This window comes from Peromyscus maniculatus, chromosome 4 (assembly GCF_049852395.1).
Source record: "Peromyscus maniculatus bairdii isolate BWxNUB_F1_BW_parent chromosome 4, HU_Pman_BW_mat_3.1, whole genome shotgun sequence".
NCBI classification, from domain to species: Eukaryota; Metazoa; Chordata; class Mammalia; order Rodentia; family Cricetidae; genus Peromyscus; species Peromyscus maniculatus.
Window position 1 is genome coordinate 51,360,767 of NC_134855.1, and position 23,771 is coordinate 51,384,537.

Sequence of the window (23,771 nt, forward strand, 5' to 3'; positions counted from 1 at the left end):
CGCCTGCCTGCTGCCATGCCTCCCTCGTCATTACAGACTGTTCCCCTGGAACTGTAAGCCAGGTAAGCTCTGGCCATGATATTTAACACCACAATAGAAAAGGAAACTAACACACACACCTATATTATACAAATATACACGAGATTAACTCCATACATAAAAGGGAATAAGAAATCATCACACAGGATGAATTGATATGACAAGCTAAGGTTTTTAAGTAACTTTGAAATGAAATAGCAGATTCTAAAGAAAACAGTAAGCTGGCAAGAAGGCTCACTGGGGGATCGGCTTGTCGCCAAGCCTCACAACCTGCGTCCATCCCTGGAACCCGACTAGTGAGTGGTAAAAGGGAAGAATCTGCTCACTGACCCATAAGTTGTTCTCCGTCCTCCACACACACTATGGCATGTCCCCCCTCTACCCCCCTCTCCTTCCCTCCCCCTCATCTGAATTGATGTATTTTTAAAAAAGAAAAAGGCAATAGAACTGAAAGAACACAGAGGAACTGGTCCCACCGGCTGCTACAACGTTTTCGCTCTGCTGTTCTCTTTGGTTTTAAGACATTTTCCAATGAAAAGATTCCCCTCCCTCTCCCCCTTTTTAAAAAAGAGATTCCAGGCCTGACATTAATATGAAGGAGTCCAACCAAGAATGTAAGAGAACACCACTAATAAACGGAAGCCACTGAAACTCCAAGGGCTGAGCCATCCTTGCTGCGGCCCTCAGGGGGGACAAAGACACTGTGGGGACTCTGGGCTTAGCTGGCCTGGACTAAATGTTCAGTTCTGTGTGAGAAACCTACCATCCCCCCGTGAAGACACCGGCCAGCTCTCACACACACAGCCTTGTGACGTGTCCTTGTGCTAGTTACCCAGTGCTTGAACCCAGACATCCGAACAGCTCCAGACATGCAAAACACACACTGATGCTCCAGAGCCAGTGAATGCACACCACGACACAACCCAGGGTATCTAAGGCCCTTTCAAAACCCCAAATAGTAGGCACCTCCATTAGCATGGCCGTCTGCTATGAGGAGAGAGACGGAGACAATTACCCTGACTTGGTGGAAATCTGGATTCCTCCTCCTCACTGGTAGCCCTTCGGAGAGAGGAAGGACTGTCGTGTAAGAACCTGGCCTGAGCAAAGGATCTGTCTTTTGTCTTTAAAAACAATCCAAACCAAAAATGCCAATAGCTACTTTAATACTTTATAATGGACTAAACGCATGAATTTTAAAAAAAAAAAATAAACTTGTGAAGGTAAAATTATCATGTATTTCTTTTTAGAATTTATCATGTTTCCTTTGAATCAACATATTTTATATGTTGGAGACTTTCAGTGAGGAAGTGGGATTAGGAAGCATCTGGCAGCGTGAATCCTGCATATAGAGAAAGATCAAGATCCATTCCTGGGGTTTGCAAAGCTCCAGATCCCGAGTGAGAGGAATATGACCTCAAGTATAAACACCACGTTCTGTCCACTGCAGAGACTGGGCATGCATGCCTACCACACATGGCCAAAATAGTGATAAAAATTGGAAGTACCATCAAGGAGGTGGAGGCAGGCCGATCTCCAAGTTCAAGGCCACTTGCTCTACAGAGTGAGTTCTAAGACAGCCAGAGCTACACAGAGAAACCCTGTCTCTAAAAACAGAAATTAAAAAATGGAAGTATGGGGGCTGCGGTGATGACTTACCATGCAGACATGAGAACCTGAGTTCAGATCTCTACATCCATGTAAAAAACTGGGCAGGTGGGGTGGTAAGATGGACAGGTACCTAGAGCTAGCCTCACAGAATTGGTGAGCTCCAGATTCAGACACACTAGCTCAAAAGATACAATGAAGAGTGATGAAGAGTTGCCTAGTGTACGAGCACACACACAAGGACGCATGCACGCACGCACGCACGCACACAAACACACACGCGCGCCCCTTCCTTTCATCCCCTGGATAATGAAGCCATAACGCCAAAGAATGGGAAACCTACTCTGTAACTGTCTTCTGAGCAACCTCAGGTTGAGCTCCAGGTAGAGGGCAGGGCAGAGGGCAGAGAAAAGAAACTGGGCACCGTTTCTCTTGTAGGAAAGAGAAAAGCCTGGCGTAGGAGAAGTGGGGGGTTTCAAGAGAAGAAACGCTGGGGATTGTGTTCAGGGTAGTGAAGGGCAATGGGCCGGGTGTGCAGCAGGAATGGGCACTTGTGTCCTCACCCGATGCCCCCTAGGCTGTGCCTTCTCACATGGATTTCATTTAGTAGGCGTTTAATAAGTGTTTCTTGGGTGGGTGGGTGAACGATGAGGGCTGGCAGGCATGGCGGGCAACCTGACACAGCAGGAGGGGAGCGGAGGGTGGGGGTGTCATCAGAACCAGACAGTGGTGGTCCTGAAGCCTGAGTGACTTATTAAAACCCAAGCCAGACTCTATCCCCCCACTGACTGCTCCACTTAGAGTTCGAGCCTCAGATCTGTCCATACCCCCCCCCAATCTCTGACTTGGCCGTGCGCCCCCTCTCCCACAAGTCCACACTCCTTTCCTTTTGGGGGATGTGTCCCGCTTATTCTCACCGCAGGACCTTTGCTTTTGGCGTTCCCTCTGCCTGACACGTGGTTTCCCCAGATGTCACGTGTCTGGTCCCCGGTCGCTCCTATCTCAAGTCTGCAGCTACATCTTTAGACGGCGTTTCCTGGATCCCAAACAGTATCTCCATCATTTTCTAACCAGTCATCTGGTCAGCTTATCACTATCTTAATTTGCCTCAGTTATATGTTCTCTGGCTTGCTCTTCTTTCTCCCTTGTAGAGAGTAAACTCTATAGAGACAGCGACCTTGCCTTAAGCAAGCTTCCTTGGTAAGAAGATGCCTGCTGAACAAATACAGGAAACAAATGGAGGCTGGAGACAGGTAAGGAGGTGGTGCAAGGTGGCTGGAATGCTGGGCTCAACTCTATGGGCTGGTGGGTGTGGGTGCTGTCTGGGGTGGCCGTGGCTGTCTCAGGCCCTGGAGCGAAAGAGGTGAGACACTGGGGAAATGCATTGAATGACCTTCTTACCCCAGGTAACCTTCCACATCAGTGACAGAAAGGGGAGGAGCTACCTTCAGCTCTGTCTCCTCGATGGTATTTCAGCTGGAAGCCTCAGGAAGACGGAAAGACAGAACTCTCTCTGCTCAGCACCGCAGAGAAGCTAACAGCTCTACAGATGTGGGCCTCTCTCACATTCTTCTCATCTCCGCTCTACAGAGCAAGGAAGTCCATGCATACTGAACTTCGTCTGATTCCGAGTGTCTTGACGTAAGGATTAGACATACAGGGTTCTGATGCCCTCCCTGTGTGATTTCCAGCCCTCCCGGGTAGCAAGCCAGACTCAGCAAGCTCACTATAAACATGCTCCCTCCGGAGGGAAGAGCAGGGCTCTTGGGCCAGAGGGTTCCGCACCACAGACCCAGGAACAAAACAAATAAAAGAATGTGTTCCCTGCTAAGCTTTTGGCATCCGCCAGCCTACTGTCTTGATTTTGTGAGATTTTTTTCCAGAAAGAATTTGGAAGAAATACTTGTTTTTATGAGAACATTAATTCAATACCTTTAATGGGTGTAAATGTGTATATATCCTAAACGGCTCAGATTTCATCTCTAGGAAAAAAATTCTCTGCTTAACAAAATTAACCTTAACCTTCCCATCAGTGGGGGCTGGCAGTAGAGGAGTCTGGGTATGCACGTCTTCTTCAGTAATCTCTGGAATTAGGGTCAAAGCAGAGGTGAGAGGAATAAGCCAAGTCTTCAGGACTGTCTATGGGGAGCAGGGCAGGGCGGCAGACAAGGCTTGGTGAGGAGAGCAGAGCTCTAGAGAAAGTCCCTCTCCTGGCCTGTGTTTAGGAGCCAAGTGTACAGACTTCTGGGACCATCCCCGACTGCCCCAGGAGTTAGAAGGACACGCCAGTAAAGGGTGTGCTTGACAGAGGAAACGATTCCCTCTCCCAAACTTGATGTTTCCAACTTCACCTCACAGAGAACAGCGCAGATGTCCCTCAACGGCCCTCACTTTTAATAGATCAGAGAGAAAGATTATAATAAACGGTGGGAACAAAACTCAAGAATTCGTGGCCCCCTTAGTCCCCACCCCACCCCACCCCCGTCTCATCCCTCTAGGGACTAGCTGTAAGCCACATAGTCACTTTGTTTATTAAGGTTTTACTGTGAGGTATGCCAAGCCCTGCCCTGCCTGAGCACGGAAAAGCAGAACTTAAGAGTGATTCCACAGAGCGAAGCCGCCGTGGTGGAAAGCACAGGAAAACGCATACCGGGTTTTTCTCTTTTTTTCCACTCACCACCACCAAGCTCCTCTGCTTTGGGTGAGCTCAGCAGCACTACTGCCTGGGCTAATCGAGAAATTGCTTCCATATGCAGGCCCAGGAAAGAATGTCCTCACTGGCTGCCTGGAAAGGAAACTCTGGGCGGCCACACTCCTTCCTGCCAGAAAACGCTTCACGGGCCAGAGAGAGCCACAGGCATCTGAGCTGAGATCACACACATCTCCAGCCTCCCCGGTTCATGGATGAGGGAACTGAGGCAAGGCCATACAGATGGAGGAAGAGCTGGAAGAGGAACCTGAAGATGCCCTCCTTCCTGCGAGACCCTCCTCCCCGCCCGCCCGCCCCCCTCAGATGTAGCTAATGCAGTGTGGTAACAGTGCCAGCTGGGTCTGAAGTACCAGGCCTCAGGCTATAGACAGCACTCGAGTGTGGTAAGCTGAGCAGAACTCGCTTGTGGAAGGGTGCTGTGAGGGGAGGAGAGGGTGCCAAGGACAGCACTCCAATCTGCGTAGGCTCTACCTGGGTGCCCTCCTCAGCCTCGATGCCCCATTAGTGCCAGGGTGGTCCTACACCCAGAACAAAGACCCCAGGAGAATCAGCACCCTCTTCCACAGGCACCTACCGTATACAAACCAGGTTGACTGAAGCCTGAGTCAGATCATCCAGAATGCTGACCTTGGAGAGAAGCTCAGCCCAGGCTCAGACTGGATAGTCAGGATGTGATGACCAACTCCCACCCTGCCCACAGGCATAATCACACACACACACACACACACACACACACACACACACACACACACACGACGAAAAAGAAAGACCATGTTACCTAATTCATACTCATTTCCCAATGGCTAGTACATCACAGTTGGACCTGGCCCACCCAGTTCTCATCATCAAACTAAGAGTCAGAGCATGCCACCCCAAGCCCAGCTGCAGTCCACTCCAGACAACCCTTGGGGTTTTTAAGGCTTGCTACGTAGAGGATCTGAAGCCCAGAGGAGTCTGGGTAGTTCTGTTCTATAACCTGAACTTTTCTGTCCCACTCTCCACTACATTAATCAAGTGTGTCAAACGTGCCCTTCAGATAACACTTCATTAGCAATAGTGAGTGCTATCTCTAATGAAAGGTATTACTACCTTATTTGAAAGGATTAAATAACATGCTTTTTTTTTTTTCTTTTCTGTGTGTGGAATGTGTGTGGCGCTGGAGTTTGAACCCAGAGCCTCGCACGTGCTGGGCAGGCACTTTATCACTGAGACACATCCCCAGCACAACAGAGCCGTTCAATAAACACTTCATACCTATAGAAGAAACACAGAATTAGAGATGTAACACAGCCTGCATCCTCTAACATGGTTCTTTCCAGGGGACTCTGAATTAAGCATCATAGGTTTCTATTTCACTATAGATTTAGACTGTTTTCAGATGCAGTACTATGGCAATCATCACACACAGGGGACCTTTTTTTCAGATGCTGCTCCACGGTCCCTTCATGTCTATAATTTTTTTTAGTGTAGGCAAGGGCCCCTTTCTCTGAGCATGCTCCATACACTCCTTTTTCTTATTTAAACTTATAGATAACTTTTTTGTTTGGTTGGTTTTGTGTGGTTTTGTGTTTTGTTTTTTGAGACAGGGTCTTACTATGTAGCCCTGGCTGTCCTGGAACTCACAGGGAACAGCCTGCCTCTGCCTCCAGAGTGCTGGGATAAAAGGCGTGTGCCGCCACTCCTGGTTCCACTTAGAAATTCTTACATTAGCAATAACTCTAAAAAAATATTTTAACTCTGGGAAGAATTGAAGTAATTCCCCACCTCTGTTTCTTCACCCCCTAGAATCTACACAGTGCAAACTCTCTTGCTCGTAGGCTCAAATTAGGACCGAGTTTATTCCTGAAGTTGTTCTGCTGTGGGCCCTTCTGATTTACCTCATGGGGGGAAAGAAAGGAGGAAGTTCCTGAGCCATCTTACGCAGTAAGGTCAGCTACGGCACAGTCCCGCTCTCTAGTTCCCTAAGCAAGCAAGCCGTTACTGGTTTGGAGGGAGTTCATTGATTTACGCTGAGACTAGGGCAGGAGAAGATGGAGGTCACTTAGTCACAAGGCCTGGCAGGCTGCTTCCTGGCTGAAGCCACTCTCTGTCACATCCAGTTCTGAGACAGGAGCTTGCACATGCCCAGAGGCCTCACTTCGCAGGAGGCTGGCTGGCGTGACACACAGCACGCTCAAAAGCAGGGCCCAAGGTGTCACAAGGCAGGTACAAACCACTGGACATCAGAAACTTCTAAATCAGAAGCCTAGCTCCACCTCCAATTCCTAATTGTAGAATGGTCTGAATTATGCCAGAAAAATAAAGAGATAGGGTTGGGGGCGGGGCACAGCTCAGTCTACAGTGCTTGATACACAAGCGTGAGGACCCCAGAACCCACATACAAAGCCAGGCATGAAGCAGCACTTGTAATCCCAGTGCTGGAGAGGGAGGGAGACGGGGCACACCGAGGCTCGCAGCCTGGCCAGGGTAGCCTACTTGGCAAGTCCAAGGTCTCTGTCTCAAGAGCAAGGTGGACAGACAGATAACTGTCCCGAGGAACAGCTGACAAAGTTGATCTTTGCCCTCTGCAAACGTATACACATGTGCGACCCTCCACAACATACGAAGGAAGGAAGGAAGGAAGGAAGGAAGGAAGGAAGGAAGGAAGGAAGGAAGGAAGGAAGGAAGGAAGGAAGGAAGCCAGGCAGACCTCTCAACTCTATTGCCCTCTGATCTAGAACAATGAATGACCCACAGATTTGAAGCTGGCCCCACACCGGATAGGGTGAAGAGTGGGCATGACTCCATTTGACCTGCTCTTGGGAACTTTTTTTTTTTTTTTTTTTTTTTTTTTGTCTTTTCCTGGGACCAGAAGGATGACCAGGAAGTCTTCCAGCAGAGGAATCACCGTGGGGGCTGACAATGTCACAGGCCTGATAGAAGGAGGGTGGGAAGGAATGGACCACTTCTCATCCAGTCTACAAAGCACGGTGTTCTACAGTTGCTATGGAGAATTTCTTTCACATCTCCTCTCTGGCCTTGCCCTTTCAGTTCCCCCAAATGCTCTTCCTGTGGAGAGAACCGTGCAAAATCAGGACTGAAATGGGCCCAGGCCAATGACACCTCACAGCTCCCTCAACCCCACCCTACTGCCTGGGGCTAGGCTGAGGACCTCCGGTTTGGAGGTACACCCTAACTTATCTGGTAGAGCACTGAACTCCCCTCCATGCCCCGAGGACCCCCAAGCCATTGTTCTGCGGGTGTTTTATAGCCATCTTGTTGGTCTGGGCCAATAGGGGCCACCTTGGCCCTGACTGGTCCTGGCTGGGGTATAACACCTGGTGGTGAGACCTCCGTAAGCTGCCTGCCTCCTCTAGGAAAGACTTCAAGCTCCACCCTGGGGCCTGGAAGAATCCACCATTTACAGGCCTCTCCAGCCCCGAGGCCTGTAGGGTCAGAGCTCCCTGAGTCCAAGCCCTTAGCAGCTGGGTTTGAGATACAGTTCTCTTTACAGGAAGGAAGAGGTCATTTCCCTCTCGTCCCTGCCCCATCACTGAACTCTGCTATGAATCGAGCCAACTTAACGCCATCACCTCCTAAACAACTAATTGAACCGGACGGTGACAGGGGACTGGTCTGCACTCTCCCACTGGGACATCCAGAAGAAAACTGTGTCGTGCAGACTCATAGTTCAGCTGCTACTTGACGCCACTGTGCCCGCCATCGCTTGCTATTTACCTTGGATGTGATGTTTCCAACACCCATCTTTAAGAACATGATAACCGTGACCCTGCCCAGTAAAAAACAGACTACGATTCTCCTGCAATTTAATACAAAATTCATTTGTGATATACTAAACAAACTCGGGCAGTGGGTAGAGACTGAACTAGAATTCAGCAGGCCAGAGTTCTTGTCTCAATTCTGTAACCAACAGGCCCTTGGCCTGGTCCGGGACACCTGACTTCTCCTGTGTTTTCTTCACCTGCCAAATGGCAAAATGATCTTTGCACGGATTCCCATCACTAACACCCTAGAATATTACAAATTTTGGTAAAAATTCTTTTTAAAAAAAGCTCTGCAGTTTTCATTTGAATACCGTATGAGCAGTCTTAGACAGATCTTCTGATACCCCAAAGAAGACTTGCTTCCCATCAGGGACTGCCACAGCCTTAGGGGTGTTCAGGATGTGTGTCTGTGATGGGTGGCAGATGTTAACACATCAGAGCACGGTTAATGCTGGATCCAAACCACCAACAAGGAGCTGAGAGATCAGTAGCCGGTCTTCAAATTGCCCAAACTGCCCGGTATTCTTTGCACAGTGTGTTGGTGGCCCTAAGCCAGAAGTCTGCAGGAAAACAGAAGGACGGAAAGCCCAGGCACAGCCTCAGGACACCATGCCAGTGTTCAGCTGGCTGCCTGAAGAAACACGGGTCACCTAGGCCTTCTACCCTGAAGATCAGTTTCCTGAAGAGAAAGGAAGGAGCGCTTCATAGCCTAGACTGAACCTCACCCCTGCCAAGTCTGTTGAAGGACACTGGGCAAACTGATTAACCTCAAATTCCTCACCCAGAAATGGGGACTGTACTAGTGGCTGCCTCGGGAGTGGCCGTGTGGCTCCCTCATGAGTGGCTGTGTGGCTCCCTCGTGAGTGGCTGTGTGGCTCCCTCGTGAGTGGCTGTGTGGCTCCCTCGTGAGTGGCTGTGTGGCTGTCTCGTGAGTGGCTGTGTGGCTGTCTCGTGAGTGGCTGTGTGGCTCCCTCATGAGTGGCTGTGTGGCTCCCTCATGAGTGGCTGTGTGGCTCCCTCATGAGTGGCTGTGTGGCTCCAGCAAGTTTACTCAGAGGACTTAGAACACTGTTGTTGGACTGGTATGATGGCTATTGAGGAAAGGTATTCATAACCTGAGTTCAATCCCCAGGACTCATATGGTAGAAGGGGAGAGATTCCCCAAAGATGTCCTTTGACCTCCAACTGCATACCACGCCCTGCATGAGCTTGGGGGCCACAGCAGCACCATGGCTAGGTTTCTCCTGGCCCGGCCCCCACTAGGCCTGATTAGTTTCAGTTTCGGTTTCTGCACCGTTAGGTTTTGGTTTTGGTTTTGGTTTCGGTTTCTGTACCCGGTTAAAGCAGGAAGAGGAGCCCCAGCCAACCAGGTTCAGGATGACCTCATCCCCCTCCTGGCTGCCTATAAACGGAGCCTGCTAATTCCGTTCAGGGTTGCAAGGATTTTGTTGTCTGGCTGGCAGACCTCAGCATGCTGGAATAAACAACACTCTTGCTGATTGCGTATGTGAGTGGTAGTCTTTGTTTTTTGGGGTGTTCTGCAGGCTCTAACAAGCTCACACATGTACACACAAAATAAAAAAATTTAAACTGTAAAAAAAAAAAAAACATTATTGTTACCGTATTATCATTATTTCTCCAAAATAGTTATTGGAAACCTAAATAGGAATAATTTACTCCAGTTTCTAAGACCTTGGCAAAGTACAAACGAGAAGTATCCAGACCAAGAAGAAATTAGGAGATGGTTAACTCTTCGTTATTGATGAAATAAGTAACACTTTGGTATATTAAATTTAGAATTGCACTGATATCCAGTATAACTGAGAGGTGCTCAATTCCTTGACCTATATGGTTGGCATCAACAGTTGCTAAGATTTCAATGTCCCAAGTTCTTGTTAATAAGCCATTAAAAGCAAGTCAAGCCAAAATGACTGCTCTAGAACACACCATTTCATCCAGCTACTAGCTTTGAGCATTTCCTATGTGCTAAGCACTTTGGCACTGGGGGGGGGGGGCGGGCAGATGAGAAGTTGTGATTCTGTGCCATCAAGCATTTCATCATCCAAAGGAGAGACAGGTACTCAAGAGACTATGGAAGAAACTAGGTATATGCTATGATGAAAGGCAGCGGGAATGTTTGGATGGAGGACATGCAAGCTAAAACGGAGGATGGCGGGGAGCTTTCAAGGCAAGGAGAAGGAAGGAGTCCTCTACACAAAAAAAAAGGGCTGGGTAATCATGAGGTGGGTATCCTATATGAGCCTCCTTTGAAGTCACAGCTTAGTCAGGTCACCGGTTCTAGGCTCTGCCCCAACCGGCAACCTGTTACACGGGACTTCCTATCCCTACCGGGACTTCCCATCCCTACGGAGGAAGATCAGGTTGCCGCTCTTCTCTCCCTGCCCTCCTGCTGAGCCTCATCTTGAAGCTCAGAAGTGCCTGACTTCTATCCTTCTTTCATTGCTGGACTCTGCACCTTCCCCATCACCAGGAACCTCCTGGGTTTTCCTCTCCACCTCTGTGTTACGAGGACCAGGGATGACGAGGAGAGAAAGCTACTAGGACTCTACTCCAATGTCTTGGGCGTCTGCATTTATAGGGAAAGCACACATCAGTGCACAGAGCTGGAACCTTTCCATGCACAACTGGAAGCCCTGTTGGACCAGCACCAATCTTGAGATGTCAAGAGCAGTGCTCAGTTCTTACTGGTTGGGATAGTCTGAGATCCAGGATATAGTCAGATGGTCAGACACCCAGGATGGTCTGAGTTGAGCCAAAACAGCAATGTGATGTCCCTCAGACCATAAGTAAAAGTTGCAAGCAAGAGGCTCAACCAGCAATGGTCACAGCCCCCAATCAACAGCCGGTCAGATCTCTCATGGCGCTGCCCCATGTGGGTGTTCTTATCCACTCTCAGGAATCCCCACCATCACGGAAACCCACCCACCCACCCCACCCGCATCACACACAGTCAGCTGCATGTGGGGTTTGGTCTGGGGCCATACAGAGCACTCACCGGGAAGCAATGACTTTTGAAGTACCTCTGAAGTACACAGAGAGAGAGAGAGAGAGATGCAGCAATACACGGGCTTGTCCAGGGAAGTCTGGAACCAGTGTTTCCTAGTTAGAGTGAAGTGTTCCTTACAGTGATACATCTGTGTGTGAGGGTGTGGGCACATGCACACCCATGCACGCACACACACACACACACACACACACACACATGTGGAAGATGGTTTCAGATTGTATGTTTGTGTGCAAAACAAAGATAGGTAATAAAGGATGAGTGTATGCCTAGTGAGTATGATTTTGACTTTTGCTGTATATAACACAAAATCTGCCATGCATCTAGATCAAGCCTCATCTCCACTAGTAAGATTATTAAAAGGTAATATTATGGGCCAGGCATAGTGGTGCACACCTTTAATTTGAGAGGCAGAGGCAGGAGAATCTCTGTGAGTTCAAGGCCAAGCCTAGTCTACATAGGAAGTTCCAGGCTAGCCAGAGTTATCTATTGAGACCTTGTCTCAAACGTAAGCAAACGTAAGCATATAGTATGTAACAATATAATACAATTATTAAATGTTAGAAAAGTAATATGATGTAAAAGCCTCCTTGTCATAGGAGGACCATTATTTTAGCTAATGTCTTTTCTTCATCAAGTACACACTGAGTATAAATGGATATTTCTAGAAGCTAGCTAGAATCTAACTTGATCTTTACATGTTGCACATATGCTACCCTAGCTCGGTGAGAAATGTGGTAGCATTGATTCTTTCCCTTATTTATTTCTTAACAACAACAACAAAAGGGCATAGCAAAAACTCCAAGCTCATCAGGTCTCTGGCTGACAGTGTACAGTGTGGACCATGCTGTTAAGAAGGTCCTCATTCAGAACTATTCCTGAGGGGTCTGTCCCACCAGAGAGACCCGAACTTTTATCTTCCCACAGATTCTTTTTTCTTGTTTTTGTTTTTTGTTTGTTTGTTTTGTTTTGTTTTTCAAGACAGGGTTTCTCTGTGTAGTTTTGTGCCTTTCCTGGAACTCCCTTAGTAGACCAGGCTGGCCTCGAACTCACAGAGATCCGCCGGCCTCTGCCTCCCGAGTGCTGGGATTAAAGGCGTGCGCCACCACTGCCCAGCATTCCCGCAGATTCTTAACCTCTCCTTCTGCACAGTGAGGTACCACCGTCGAGGTCATCGGACTCTGACACGACAAAGCTGGGGGGTTTGTGCTCCTCCTCTGCTGCCCTGTTGGCCTCATCACCACCTTTAACAGAGGTATAAAAGGAACTGAGTCCATGAGCCAGCTGATGGTCCAGTCTCGACCTGAGAACAGCACACTTTTCTAGAGTCTGAACTATCTCTGAGGATTGGTGGGAGTGAAGGACCAGAAGCAGAGGGAAGGTGGGAAAAGAGAACATCTCTCTGCCTGTAGGTATCAGCCCCAAAGACCCCTGGCAGCTGGGTGAGTGCACAGAATGTGGCCCTATTCCTATCCCTCCAAGTAGTCAGTGTTAATGGAGACTCCAGCATGGGAAGACAGGAGGCTTGACGATGAGACTCTCTGCACCCGGGATCTCCACCTCTACAGTAGTGATGAAGGATCCTGCCCCTGCAAGGCCACACACCTATCTGCCCCCACTAACCAGTTCTAAGCTTGGACTGGCGAGCGAGCTCCTAGTTGGCTCTGAGGTGCAACTAACCTTGGGAGCAGCTACATTGGATTGTAGCCCGTGTGCTGTATAGGGAGAGACCTTTCTACCACACTCCCTTGCTACAGAACACAGTTCAAACACCGAAATGTGCCAAACCTTGCATTTTCTTCACCACAACAGGACTTTGGCCTTAGTGTTCCTAGGAACCAGATGTTGTGTGCCTGACGTGGTCCAGATCTCTGCAGGCAGACATGCCAGTCTACCTGATCTATAGCGTTGTCCCAGCATGAGGCCCTGGACTTACTTCATCCTGGCAGTTTGGCAGAGTGGACAGACTTCTCTTTGGGGACACTGACAAGGACAATTCATCCTTACTGTGGGGACTCAGCCCTTAGAGAAGAGTCTGTATCTTAAACAAGATGTCCTTTTATGAATCGTCCTAGTCTTTGAAGCGGTAATTAACATTAAAGATACAGTACCACTTCACTACGGTGTCTATCAAGGACCCACAGAACCTCCTAATTTTTAACTCCAACTTCTGCTGCTGCCCCAACGATTTTCCCCCCATCTGTGTCAGGTTAGTTACAAACTGCTGTTATTCTGGGCTACACAATGTTGGCCTGACCTCCTCAAACACAAGAAATCTTACTGACTGATCCAGTTATTCTGTTCGCATAAACGACTGCAGTTGTACAGCTGTTTCTGATTACCCAGTGTACTGCTGGAGTTCTACACAAATAATTTTATAATGAACTCAGCAAGCACAAGGAGAGGGGGAGCGGAATCTAGTCTCACCTCCCAAGAAAATAACCGGGAAGGGGAGGTGGCCTTCAGGAGCAATCCAGGTTTCAATCCCTATCTGCTATGATTCACTTCTTCTCCCATGAGACTTCTGCAGAGCTTACAACGAGTGTTCTCAAGGAACCTTTGTCTTCGGAGTTTTGGATTCAAGAGGGAGACCCAATTAGCTCTGTAGGCTTTAAGCTCCTTAAGTATGCCCAACTTTGTATTTGGTCAGTTTCTGGTTTTCCCATTAGAACATTTATATTTCCCAAGATAATGTCTTAAATAATATATGTTTAGAAGGAGAGAAATCAGGGTTGAAAGGTCTCTACGTACTTTATTATAAATAGAAATTAAGTGTTTTGTTTTTACTTAGTACCAGAACAATTAAGCTCTGTGAGCTTAGGCACAAGTTTTTCTTTTCTGGTTCTAAAAGACAAACACATACACATTTACAAAATTAAGAAAAAGATGGGCCATGAATAATTCAAACGGGTGCCTTTTCTTTTTTTCTTTTTCTCTCTTTCTCCTTTTTTTAGAGGCAGAGACACTGACAGGGTTCTTCAGAGGAGTCACTTGAAACAAATCAGGAAACGGAGGTTAGAAGGTTTGGGGTTCTAAAATGAATCCTATGCAAGGATGTGGGGAAACACACTCTCAAATAGTCTTTGCTATTGAGACTGTGAACGACGACAGCTTTTGGAAAGTAATGCCACTTCAGGGACCAGCACCCAGAAACAAAAGCTTCTGTGTGGTAGCATGTTCAAACACACACATGCAGGGCATGTTCTCAGGAGAACTACTGTTGCAGAAGAAAACTTCACACAATATGAACAGGGAAATAAGTCACAGAATATCAACCGCTCATTTTATAATTGAGTTTTTATCTGGAGAGGATGTCTATGATACTTTATTATGGTTCAAAAAACAAAAACAAAAACAAAAAAACTGGAGTCTGGAGCCGAGGGTGTAGCTCAGTGTGGACCACTTGCCCAGCCATGTTTGAGCTCCTGGGTTTAATCCCTAGTGCTGTGAAAGAAAAAAAAAATTCATAGACTAGTATTTAGAATTCTGCTTTTAGTACTAGAAGCTATTTATGAAAACGTGCTTATCAACAGTAATGTAAGCAAGAAAAAAGCATCAGCCAGCACTACTCATATTGATTATCTTTGGGAATGAGAATTTGAAAGAGAGGAGAAAAATCAACATATTTTTCTTATACATATTTCTTTTTGTCTTTTTAAAAGCTATGTATGTGTGGGGTCTATAGGTGTGTTTGTGTGTGTGTGTGTGTGTGTGTGTGTGTTTGTGTGTGTGTGTGTTTGTGTATGTGTGTGTGTGTTTGTGTGTGTGTGTGTGTGTGTGTGTGTGTGTGTGTGTGTGTGTGTGTGTATGTGTGCACATGCATGCATGCAGGCACAGGTGTTTGGACATGGGGAGGCCAGAAGGAAACATCTATTCTCAGTCTCATTTTGGGGACAGATTTCTCACTGAATCTGAAGCTCCTGTTGACTAGGCTGGTTGGCCAGTGAGCTTCTGGAACCTGCCATCTCCACAGGCAGTGCTGGGGTTCCATGCACATAAGGCTATACTTGGCTTCCATGTGGGTACTGGAGCTTCCAGAGTCAGGTCCTCATGCTCCACGGTGCCCTCTCTTCAGCTAGCAAGTACATGGTAATTCTGTGACCTGAGCAAATTAAAACTATTATTTTCAGAAAGTGACAGAGCCAGAGGTCCAGCTACAACTACAGCACAAACGCTGATCACTGGCCTGGTGGTGAGTAAAACTCCTCCCAAGGTCCAGGAGGGAAAAATGCATTGTTTTATCATAGCAAATGGAGGTGATCGATGACAGATTTCTGCACAGAAAGGAATTTTATGGTTAAAATAAGACTACTATACTATACTCACAGCTCTTTAATCACACAAGAGTACTTTCTTCTGATTCTAGTTCTCTTCAAAACAGATTAAGGAAAAAGTGGATTATATTGTCTAAAAAATGACCTTCTAGCTCTCAAGCTTTCTATGCTAACAGAAGCCCATATGCCCTCGACCTAATTTTCTGACTGTCTCAGACAAAATGTGAATTTTGAAAATAAGCAATGCTAACTAACACTGGGGGAAAGGACAGTGGGGAATTCTATTGTAAAAACCCATCATTATATAAAACTGCCATTCTGGGTCTTCTCTTTGGCAATGTGTGCATGGTAATCGGATTCCAAGCTGTAAAGGACACACACAGGCCCTGTCTAAAGGAGACTACCTTTCTGCTTTTTAAAGTCTCCGAAAGGCCTTCAACTATTTTGCCTGTTTTCTAGGTTCTTAAAAACATAGTCAGGAATCCTGGTACATCTGAAAGCTTGCCTCGGCGCTCCTCAGCTTGCGGTGAGATCCAGGGACAAGAACTGATTTATCTGTCCTTTCTCCTCACCACTCTACCCCTTACTACGGTTCTTCCCAGTCCTTTCTGGAAGTCACGCCCCCGGTCTGCCTAGTGGTATGCACGTACTGGGGCTGTGATGGGCTGTGGCCTGTTTAAGAGCGGACTGCTTCCTCCTCTCTTCTCTCTCCAGGGCTGAGCTGACTGCCTCCGTTATGTAGCTACCCATCTCCAGAACACATGACTATTGTGGTCAAGACACTGCTCTCGCTGTTTACATTCTCAGAGAGTGAATAGCTAGGGTACATGTTTTCTCAAGACCAGCAAGGTTCTCTGCAATGCAAATCTATTATGCTGGGGGAAGGGATACCCAAGGTTTCCTGGGTTATTGGACGGCTAATGTAACACTTCAACATTGTATCACTCCAACCCTTGCAGGTCTAACTTCCTTATTCAACATATCTCTTGCACATATCAACAAGAAAACGTTTGGGATGTTTCAGAAAAGGGCTGAGGTCATTGGAAATACAAGTGGCTGAAAAACAAGAAATTCAACCAGCTGCCCCTGGGCCTAGGCGGGGTCAATAGTAGACGACGTGTGGACTGCCACAGAGTAAATGGCCGGCTGTGTGGGCATCATTAGCAAAAGCTAACAGGTGAGTGGATAGTCACTGATGAGCAGCGGACACTAATGAGTGAGCAACCAGCAGGGGACTAATTAAACACATCCCAACTTGAGAATGCTACACGGTGAGGACAGTGAGATTAGAAGAAGAGGAATGATGGACACGAACTGAGAGAGAAGACAGATGGGCTGTACATAAAGCGACAAGCTTTGCTTACTAGAGACTATAAACATTTTAACACATATAGACATATCTAAAGGAGCATGTGTTGTCTGTGTAAAAAAATTAAAAATACGTAAAAGTTAGACTTAAAGTTAGAATTGACTGCACTAGCCCAGAAAACTGGATCTCAACTTCCCGTTTCATGCATCACTTCCTTCCTGCTACAGGAACCACTTCCCTGACAGAACTGGCCGTGGCCCAAGTTCAAAGGAGTCAGTGGCAGAGGAGGCTGGTGTCCTTCAACTTCTCTCTCAGGCTTGCATCTCTTCTCAGCCATGGGCTGAGCCTTCCCACTCATGTGAAGAGAAACAGACACAGGCATCACGGCAGGGGTCCTGGACTGTCCTGGCCTCACAAGCACAAGAATGAGGCCCATAGCTTTGATTGATCTAAAGACAAGCCCACTAGGCTGGACAGAGCTCTTGACTGGGTCTGGGGTCTGTGCACACCTTTTCCCCCGGAGTCACTAAGAATGGGAGGAAGTAGGCTAACCTTGTTTCCAAAAATAATTTGTATTCCAGGGATTTTCTTAGCCTAGGCTTGTAGTGGGGTCCCCAGGCCTGGGGCTTAACTGCTGGATGCTCCCACTGGATGCTCCTGGATGCTGGCCTGTGTCATCTCAAGAGCAAACTCCCATAATTAGTCAGTGCTCTTTGTCCCTATTCAGCTCATTTTGGGGGTCTACCCACCTGCTGTCTCTAGTAGTATTAGAGCAGAGGACCTCTTACAAGTTCTCCAATAAAGACCATCTCCTTTCCTACAAGAGCACAAATCCTATGCATTATCAGAACTATTTCCTACTTTGGGCTATGTAAAGATACTCTACAGTTAAGGCCATCCATGGTGATGAATAAGAATGTCACGTTATACAGATCACACATGGTGAAAGTCCAGTTTTTGGTTGACATACGTTTCCCAGCATCTTAAAAGTCAAGAGTTTTCTGCAAAACAAGGATCTGTTTTGACCTCGCATGGAAATCATTCGCCTCAACTCTGACTGACAGGGTGAGAGAGAAATCTACCACCACTTAATGGTGATTAATAAATGAACTGCCATTTCGGGGGAGTAAATATAAAAATGGATGTTTTTAAAAAGAGGTTGCTTTGAAGGGCCTGCAGTCCAGTGTGGGGGAAGGACAAATGATCGAAGTACAAGACAGAGCAGAAATCAGGCACAGAGAGGCCCAAGCTACCCGTCACAGAAGCTGACTGAGAGGAACAAGCCAAGACAGCAGGGAGCATCTTGTGGTGGTATTGTGTTCCCCAAAATACTGTGCATGCAGCGTTCACCCCAGTAACTGGCCTCAGGTTTGATTTTATGAACAAGACCTTCTAAGAGTCCTCTACAGCATCTCAGTCTGCAGGAGTCGTTCTGACCCTGTGAGCCACGCTTACCACAGATACTAAAGAGATGTGTGCGGAATGATGCCTCCCGCTTACTTAGCTCGGCTCTTCCCGAAGAGCAGCCAAGTCTGTTATCTCTGTCTTCGTAAGGATTTGTGACCAACCTGAAAAGTCTGTAGAATTCACCGTGAAAATGAAGAGAAGGCAGGGGAAGGTGACGGGAAGGCATTCAGGTGGGAGTGGAAGTCCAGTTTAGCTGAAGCCCGGAACGAGGGAGTCGTGGAGAATAAGGTTGGTGACAGTTTGGCGTTAAAAGAGCAGGGTTGGGGAGAAGACTGCCCACGTCTGAGTACTAACCCCGTCACTTGCCATGCAGCTCAGCCTCGGGCGCCACAGAAACAGAAGCCTCACGGGGTTGATGAATATGAAACGGATATGTGAGTGGTAACGTTAAAGGAAGGAGGAGGGAAGGAAGAAGAGACGAGGGAAGAAAACAAGGAAAAAACTAAGGGCTGGAGGGGCTGGAGAGATGGCTCAGCACCCACATGGTGGCTCCATCTGCATCTCCAGTTCCATGGGATCCAACATGCTCCTTGGGCCTCCCAGGACACCTACCTGCATCTGTGTGGTTCACAGGCACACATTTCTCCAGCCCCTGGATTGTTTGATTTTTTTAAGCTGGGCCAAATCATTGAAAGATTTGAAGAACTTCCCTCACTTAAATGAACACCATTGGACTTAGCAGCAGCTCAGTGATAGCCTTGCCTAGCATGCCCAAAGCCTGCAAAAATTGCAGATGATTACATCTCCTATTCACCTCACCTGTATCCTTTCACTGAGTAGCAAAACTTATTGCTTTTGACGTCTCAGTAAGTATTTGTGACCAGTGGGCAGACTCTGTAATGCCGAATGTTTCCACAAGATCCCTGGCCACAAGAAGCGACGGCATTCTAACCATTGGGCTTGAGTTCCACACCTGAGATCAAAGCCGCTTGGCCTGAGGCAGGCAGTCTAGTTCACTGGTTATTCTCCACTCCCATGGATGGAGGCTACCATGTGACTGCCACAACATGATAGCCACTATGGTGCCAAAGGGCTAAGAAAGTGATGTAAGCCGTCTCTGCATTCTCTGTCCTTAACCTGTCCTCAAAACCTCAGCACAGAAGTCTCTACAGGGTGCACAGACAGTGCAGCACCTAGGCACCAAGATTATTCCTCTCCTTAGGGCTGCACGGGAGATATGAAACATGTGAGAGACCGTGGACAGCCAAGAGATTGTTCCTGTGTTAATGCATTCAAAAGGCAGTTCCTATGTGCAGGCTATTTTGTTATATACCCACTAATACTGATCACAATAACATAACGTCAATGATAACAGCCCACAAACGCCAACAGCATCGTTCACTGTATACAACCTGCTAAGTATACCATGCACACGACCACATATGAGCCTCATCGCAATCCTCTGGGTACCGACTGTCGCTCTCACTTTAGGGGTAAAGAGAAAAAGACCGTGTCAGACAGAGTACTTGTAGCAGATGCAAGATCCGGCAGACTTCGTGGTCCACGCAGTAACCATAGGAACTGCACTCTGCACACACGGCATCACCCGGGGGCTCTCAAAATATGAAACCTTTAAGGCTAGAGGCTCAGGCACATAAACCCAGTACCCAAGAGGCAGGAGGAGGAAGACTGGACCAAATTCAAGGCCAGCCTGGTCTGTATTGCAGGTTCCAGGCCAGCCACGGTTACCTATCAAGATCCTGTCACAAACAAAACCAAACAGAACATACACCCTGCACTCCACACTCACAGAACTAGGCCTTGGTAAGCTTCTAGCCACACACGCCTCAGGACGAGGCTACTCCACATGAACACGTTAGCAGATAATACTACTGCTTAACCAACTGAAGGGATTCTCAGAGTTTTTATTATTCAGAAGTATACATGAGTCAGAGTTAGTGATCTCAACCTGACTCTAATTCCCACGGGGTGAAGAGCGACTACATCTGCTGGGGCTGGGCAGTACAACGAGGCTCCATGAGGAAGTCCTTTGTCCCAGGGAAGTGAAACCAGGAGCGTTTCTCAACGGAAGCAGGGGCAGTGGGACGGAGTAGGAATATGCCTATTCATCTTTCCATGGCAAGCACATAGAAAATGATAAATAACTGCTAAGGGGACACACCAGTGATGGGCTGAGTCTCACCAGCTGGAAGTGATTCCCACTCCTTGACATCCTTTAGTATTTCTTCTGTACGCTTTCCCACCTGCCCACATTTGCCCTGCAGGCAAGCTGTGTCAAAACAAGCTTGTCTATACTGAGGGGAAGCATCCCGGTGCAAGCCCCTCCGTGCTAAGTTCCCCTCCAGCCGCCGAGCATGAGTAAATCTTCCAGCAGAGACTCTCGGTGCCCAAAGAGCAGCCAGCTTGATTCCAACTGCGACTTAATTGGCATGCGTGGGGCCTGTGGTCTAGCTACGTGGGTTGCTGGAAACCGGCTGCAGAGGGCCCTCTGTATGGAAATCATTATCGATCTAGTAGACTCCATTGGAGGACAGGCCCCGGGAAGGCGACAGCTCTGGGAGATAGATTGCCAGGTTCTTAGAAACGAAGGGGTTACAGCAACAGATAATAATGTTCTCACGTAGTGCACATCTTTAAAATCACAACTATGGTTAGGAGCACACTTAGATAGCCGAGATAGTGACAAAAACCTAGTAACACAACCATTCGTGAAAGCCGGCTCACGGCTGGCCAGAGCACCTTGACAAAGCCAATTCAAAAGACACAGGGCCGTCTCCTGCAGTTCCGTTTTATCCCGTGTCTCGGTGTGACATGGTGCACAGTGACTGAGGTACCCTGTGTCAAACTGCTTCCTGCTGTTTCATATCCTGTCATCCTACTATATCCGCATACCCTGTAACCGAACAACTGTCAGGATTATCAACCCATTCATTTCTGAATGAGGCTCCAGTCCTCACATGGCAAATCTAAGGGCACTAGGAAGTGGCTAAAGACACAGCAGAAAACGTATGAAATGAAGAAGTGAGAGAAGATGCCAATCCTTTCAGCTGGAAATCACTTCAGTCTCCCTAAATGTCCCAGAATTTCATCTCACCTTGCTGCAAATCTCTTTGCTCTCCATCCCATAACCTAAATGAGCTCCGACTCTAACCGCGGTCTCCCCGCCGCAATGCCGCTAGGGCAGGGTTTGGGTCAGTACCAGGGAAGACGCTGCTGCGGCTGAGCTGTTCCAAGAACATTTGCAAAGGCTTGTGCGCCACTTCAGCCCACAATGGTCGCTCACAGATGACTGGATGGCTATACAGTGCAACACCCCTGTCTCTGAGAGACTGACTCCACCTTGTGAATGACAACTGGCAGGTAACTCGGCTAGCGGGCAGTGTCTTGAGCACTGTAAGATACAGAGTGCTGAAAGTTTATGCAAATTTTCCCTTTAAGAAGTCAAAAGGTGAGCTACAAACTGAAACAGGCAATGTCTTTAAGTTATTTATTTAAGTTATTTAACCAGCATTTTTGAGGAGGCAAAAATCCATCAATGACTCCAAATGAAATTGCAGTATTCAAACTGTATGGAAAGTGTTAAAAGAAAACCCACTCAGGCTGCACACGTGTCCACGGTCCCTGTGGGTCCCCAGGCTACCTGCAGCCCTGTCCAGGAATTGGAGAGAGAGAGGTGAAGGGCAAGAAAGATCCAAGACAGACTAGCAGTTTTCGAAGAAAGACCAAACCTGTTCACTCCAGAGAACCCGAGGGGCTAGGAGCCCAGAGCCCAAGGGTGAATACTCATTCTTTGGAGATTAAGCAGGACCTAGCCAAGCCAGGTTCCACATAGACACACCTTTTGTTAAGCTGAGTTCAAAGTCTAGCCACCAACTGAGGATCTGGGTCATCCCTATTGGATTTCCCTTACACTTGCAAGTTTAACAGTTCTTTCTTTTAGGAGGAAAGCATGCCAAAGTAGGGGATGCGAGACTGAAGGGAAGCTGCCTGAGACTTGGGGAGAGGCCCCGGGCGCAAAGCCCTGACCCGAGCTGGCCGCGCTTCCAGGAGCAGACGCGGGCACCTAAAGGCACGCACAGACTCGGGGATCTTGCTGCCTGGGAGCTCTGAAGGGGAAGCCAAGTTCTGGGATCCACACGCCCCAAAGTCACCCGCCCTCGGCGGAGCTTGGGGCTGCAGAGGCGGCGCAGGGGGCATCGCGGGGAGACCGCGGGGAGATCCGGTCCGGATCGCGGGCGGCCCCCCGGTCCGTGCAGCCCTGCAAGCGCTCAGCAGGGAGCGCGGCTTCAGGAGCCCCGGGCCGGCCGCCGCCCCTTCCTCCCCCGCGGGCCCGAGTGGGGGGGATCGCGCCCCTCCGCGCCGCGGGACGCGGCCGCGACATCCCACCCGGTCACCCCCTCCCCAACTCGGTGGACCCCCGGCCCTGCCTGGCAGGGTGCGGCTCCCTTACCGCGCGGCGGCTCCGGGCGGCTCCTCGGCCCCGCGGCGCGCGGGGCATTTTTTTCTGGAAAACTTCTCTCTGGGTCGGCCGGGCTGAGCCGGGGCGGGCAGGAAAAGCGCTCCGCGCCGGGAGGCTGCGACCATCCGGGAACTTCGCCGAGATGTGAGCCCTCCCCCTCGGCCCGCGTCCTCCCCCTACGGCCCCCGCCGCACGCGGACGCCCAGGCCGCCGCTGGCCCTTCGCCCTTCGCCCTCGCCGCGCCCTGCCCGCCGTGCCCGGCGACACCGCAGCCCGGGCTGGGCTCGCCCCGGAGCGGTGGCCGAGGGACCCGGCCCGCCGTGCGTCCAGCAGCCCGACCTGGAAGGGGGATCCAACCTAGGGCGCTGTCCCCGGAGACCTCCCCGGGCCTCCGGGTGGGGTCCTCTCCTCCCACCACTGGGAAAAGCCTTTCCCCATCATCTCAGCTCCCAAACCAGAGGGCCCGGCCTGGAGAAACTTAAAAGTTCCGATTCACTTAAAAGTTGGATTTTAAAAATGGGAGTGGAGCCCACTGAGGCCCCAGGGCCACGAGCATCCCGGTCCCCAGCGACTAGGAGCGCACTGCTCTTCCCATAGTAAGATGCCAATCGGTTGGGATTCTTGGAGTCATTGTTTGTTTGTTTGTTTGTTTGTTTGTTGTTTTTCCCACCGACATCTGAAAACATGGAAAGACTAATGGCGAGTGTAAAGAGGAAACCGAAGCCCTTCCACATGACTCTCGCCAGTTGGCAAAACCACCACCACCATCAGGCCTCAAAGTTAACGCGAGGATGACACATTAGAAGATGCACATTTGAAAAGACAAAGGCAAAATAACAGTACAATATAAGAACCATATTGTTACCAAGACGACGTAGCTCTCTGAGGAAAGGCAGCAAAGCTCCGAGAAGGCGCACTTCAGAATTCGGCATCTAGGATGCCGAGCCCCTGGCTTCAGGGTTTCCGTGCTGGCCTGTTCCCATGGGTGCATTCAATCTTGACGTGCTTCTGGTAGATGCGATAATCCCGGAAAGACAGTGGCATGGCCAACTCTCCTAATCTCCTATTGGCTTGTTTGGTAGGGGTCCCTAAATGCACTCACCGTATTTTTATTGTTTTGTTGTTGTTTTTAGGTCTCACCATGAATTCCAGGCTGGG

The 23,771-nt window shown here is 48.7% G+C and overlaps 1 protein-coding gene across 2 annotated transcripts in view; it reads right to left on the reverse strand.

Annotated features, from left to right (window-relative positions):
• Wipf1 (WAS/WASL interacting protein family member 1) overlaps positions 1-22,764 on the reverse strand; it is a 113,089-nt gene extending 90,325 nt beyond the window's left edge. Inside the window, exon 1 of one of the 2 annotated variants that reach the window (XM_076569681.1) lies at positions 22,605-22,764. The gene's annotated coding sequence lies outside the window, so the exon portion shown is untranslated. The remainder of the gene's footprint in view (positions 1-22,604) is intronic. The other variant, XM_076569682.1, reaches the window with a different exon arrangement.
• Positions 22,765-23,771: the final 1,007 nt, after the last annotated feature.